Raw genomic sequence first — 4,607 nt, forward strand, 5'->3', positions numbered from 1 at the left:
CGATCCACCACAAAAAAAATCATGAACAAACCAACACAAGTTTTATCTTACCAAAGAGGTCTGAAATTGTAACGAGGAATTAATGGTCATAAATTTTCTTTTACAAATTGAAAAACAAGGCTAAGATAATGTAAAGGTGAGAATGTAACTGAAAATTGATATCTTCAAACAAAGATCATACTCAATAAACTACAAAAAATAAAAGAGAAAAAGGCATAATTAAGTATAACTACAGAAGGAGACTAAGTTTAAACTGTGAAGTATTTGAGATCAGCAAACGTCTCAAATTCTGTGATAACCTAAGTAGTGACCAAGAAATATAATTTGCACTTTGATGTTTTACTGATCAAATCTATATATGATCTGGTGGGTTCGATGGAGAATCTTCAATAAATTGATATGCCATGTCTAATATTTTGTCGAATTAATGGGATACAACCTGATTTCATGGTGGAAAAATGACAGCAAAGTGTACTACTTGCTTTTTACCACCCCATAGTAATTTCGTATCATCTGCCAGATTATGTATTTCTGAAGATGTGGTAGTGCCTATCGCCGTAGCCAACTTGTTGCAGGTAATGGTTGATTATGCAAAAATCACCGAGCACCTGAAATAGCTCATCCCACACTAATCTAGTGGTTTCCACTTTACGGGGTAATGAGTTGTCCTTTTTTCATTAGTGCTCAGTGGAGAATAATTACTTGATAGGGACACAACACATGCCACTACAAGTGTCATAGTCGGCCAATCTAGCTATATAGGCATATATTATATAGCCAGGTGAGGTCTTTTTTTTGGAAAAGCAAGGTGAGGTATACTATTTAGCTTTAGTGCTTTCCTGTCATGGAAAAATGGGGCACTATGTGAACATGACACACAAAGCAGATAACCCCCCCTAATCAAAATATAGGACATTTTTACACTGTTATAGAGTCTAAAAACCTCTTATAAAAAGTTACAAGAATCTTAAAAATCGACGGTGCTCTAGTAAGTTAGGTAAGGAAACCAACAATATTCATTTTTCCTCTTCCAGTAAAAGCAAAAGTAAACATGATCAGTACTAGTTAATGCTGTGAACAACATACACATGAAATTGACAGATTAGTTTTCCTCTATATGTCCATAGATTAGTTTTCGCAAAAATAAAATTGAAAAATACATCCATAGATTCATACCTTGCTCTCAACCCATTGGTATACCTGAGTCTTTCTTTAGTAAGTGTACAGAGAAGATGGAACCAAGGGCCTTTGCTGCTAATGTTACTAAATATGGCAAAATTAATTTGGTAAGACCCATCTTTATCAGCTGTAAACTATTACTCACATCTTTATATGGAAACTAAGGTTGTGCAACAGTCCTATGTTGCGTTAGGTTTTTATATATGTTTATCTTATGATGTAAGTGGGAATGGTACTGGAATCCATGCACTTTACCGACAACAGGATAATTAAATCAAGAGGCTAAACGCAACCAACAATCCAATTGGTTCACTATGGCTTGGGTAAATCTAGTTTCCACTAGTAGTCAGATAAAGCAAAGTGCGAGATCTTCTTTTCACCTGCAATCCTATAAAGTACAATGATTAACAGCAACAGATAACTTCCGCACTTGACTTCATATTGACTTCGGTGGGTTTCACCTAGATCTCCAACAAAAATTATCTCTTGAAACTTTTCTTTCGTCCTTTTAGTTACTCATAAAGAATTTCGGTGCATACATGTACAAAATGATATATTTTTTGTATAGCTTTGTATACCAACCAAAGAATGAAGGGATTAATTGAATAGTCCAGCCAATAAGTTTTCTTTCCATAATGTCTAGCCTATAATTTAATCAACTTAGGATATTTTGCCATCTTAGATGGTGAAATTTCTGTCGATTGATACATTTGGCATGTTTAATTTGGAAAATACTAGACCTTAATTAGTTTATTCATTTTCTCATCTTTCCTTTAAATTTTATTTTTCTTTACCCAAGTTGTATAATCATTTTTGTTATTATATCATGCTTTTCGTATGTCCACATTCAAATAACTGCCATTAAACAAAAGAAAATTCCATCGTTAACTTTATAAACTAGAGCCTAGAGGATACCCCGTGCATTGCCACGGGAATTGGTTGATGAAAATTTGGGTTTATAACATGAGCACCAAAATTAAACATACATATGATTTATTATATTGATTTATATTGCTGTAACAATATTTATGGAATATAAGTATAGTAATTGAATGGAAAACATTTTCCCTTGCATGGTTGAATGTTGTGGTTGGTTTTTTCCCATGCATGTTGAGGTGGGCCTTATCCCCCTCAATTATATGGTGAGGTGGCATGGTTGTATGTTGAGATAAATAAGTTAGTGGGGATGGCTCTCTTAGGTATATTGGATTTGGATATATATTATCTTACAATGGCTCCGTTTAGTAATACGGATGAAAAATAGTCTCGCCGTTCTTGTTTTCAGTGCTGTGATATTAGTAGATATTTTCTTGCAAGAAAATATCAATTTACTTGGCATGTATAACTGGGTGAAAACACCCCTCATTCGGACAAATCCATATAGCTGGTCATACATGCATGCATGGGTGTACAGAATGACCATTTGTGCATATCTTGGTACACCAAACAAATTGTACCTTCGAGAAATTACACAAATTAAATCAAGCTTGGAATCATACAGAAGTGCCAATTAATGATATGTGTATACTACAAAAGTGTGAAAATTCTTGAACCAGAGGAAACGACACGACGGCTACATACTCATATACAATGTGTACGTAAGACCCACATGCATTAGACAACCACATATAAACAATATGGAGGTTTTCCTAATGAGCGCTTGTTTGGGCATATTCTTTTCGAGATAAGACAACTTGCATGGTTTACATAAAACGAGAAAAGATTAACATAAATACATACGTACTTGAGGCTTGATTCATGTCTACAGTATTATCGTACACATCCGATCAAGTACGTATTTGTTTAACCCTTCACTTTGGAAGGAAAGGAGATACTGAATGTTGTGGTTCAGTTAATCTTTCTAGCATCAAAAAGTTTTTAACATCAACTACACCACAAGTAAAGTAGCCTTGCAATAGAGCTGTGAAGACCCTTATTTATAAATATAATAATTTCAGAAGTACAATATACACGTACTTGAACATTAAGTCTTCAAAACAAGATAAAAGTTACATAGCAAGCACATACATGATCTCAAACTATTACTTATCTTCAGTTTTTTTTCCATGATAATAGCGGGAGTTAGTGTCCTCCACCTTCTGTGCTCTCCTTGGAACTGTGGAACATTCCTTGGCAGGGGTAGTTCCCTAGTGGACACGCATGATGTATTTCCTCACCAGCAGGGGTACTCCTTCCATCAACAGAACTAGAAGTCAGTTTGCGCATGTTCTTCACGTGCATTGCATTCCCTTCGATGTTCCTTGAATGCACACATAGGCATGAATTGGTAAGAAGCATTGCCATGACCACACACACAATGACATTCATTGTCGATACTTCTTGTAGGCCCTAAGTAATAAACATACATAGGTTAGTCATTGAGCTCCATTTTATGCAGTCTGTATAAAAAAACATACAGAGTATTATGCTAAGGGCTTTCAAAATAATGCAACATCGAATGCACATGCATAAAATTGTAAATATTTACCAAACAAGGATATTGCTGAAGTGCAGCTAAAGGCTTGTCATTCACCTTCTCTTGGTAGCCAAAAAATGTGATATGGTGATGCACTACTTATAGGAGATAAAAGTGGTGATGTTCGATTTGAACTGTTCAAGGTAAACCTTCTGGGGTAAAAACTTGATTCTCCACCAATAAAAGATACTAGACAACTGAAAGTGGGTGAATTTGATGTACCTGGAATATAATAGGTCAATTTGCATTAATTGTAAGACTCTATCAAACATTGTGAATGGACATTTACTATCTTTCCCAACATTATCACACCAGGAGAATGGAAGGTGTAATGATAGATTGAATGTATCTACTTTTTCAGCTGTCTTATTGCTCTGAAAAAAGAGTGCCTTATTTAACCATTAAATATAATGTAAAATGCAGTTCGAGATGTACTTTATTAGGGGTGACTTTGAAACTACATATCGGCCTTGGCTCAAGATTGAATGTGTTCCATGCCATACTATCTGAAATTAACACCACCACACGACATTGTCATGTTCTTCCATCTCTTCAGCAGCACCGCAGTATGTGTTTCAGCATATTGCACTCCTTGCATGTTGACGGTATTGTTTAATCATTCTATTTCGGCGCTCCCTGGAGTGAGAGTTGCATGTTGTCACAGGGTGGAACCAAAATAAGTTGACTACGTTCTTGAAAAAAGAATAGAAAAGTTGGCTATGAGCTTGCTCATTTTTTGGAATTGTATTTGATTAGCCATTCTCATCCATGGAGTTGTATTTGATTTTCATTGTAATGACTTCAGTCATTCTACTGACGCACTAAAATTATGTCCTTGTTCATAAGGAACCAAGATATGCAAATGGTAATCTTGGTTCTTAGTTTGCGAACAACTAACTAAAACTGTGTACTGAATGTCTGGTTATTAAGATGATATATAAAGGTAATTGTG

General features: G+C 35.2%; 1 long non-coding RNA gene across 1 annotated transcript; it reads right to left on the reverse strand.

The window, feature by feature from the left end:
* Positions 1-3,095: 3,095 nt before the first annotated feature.
* Positions 3,096-3,732, reverse strand: LOC125526572 (uncharacterized). Its single transcript, XR_007291784.2, has 2 exons — positions 3,668-3,732; positions 3,096-3,528 (listed from the first exon to the last, which is right to left on the reverse strand). It is a non-coding gene; the product is annotated as an uncharacterized LOC125526572 (long non-coding RNA).
* Positions 3,733-4,607: the final 875 nt, after the last annotated feature.

Source organism: Triticum urartu, chromosome 2A (genome assembly GCF_056163025.1).
Source record: "Triticum urartu cultivar PI428250 chromosome 2A, HENAU_Tu73, whole genome shotgun sequence".
In the NCBI taxonomy this organism is placed as follows: domain Eukaryota; kingdom Viridiplantae; phylum Streptophyta; class Magnoliopsida; order Poales; family Poaceae; genus Triticum; species Triticum urartu.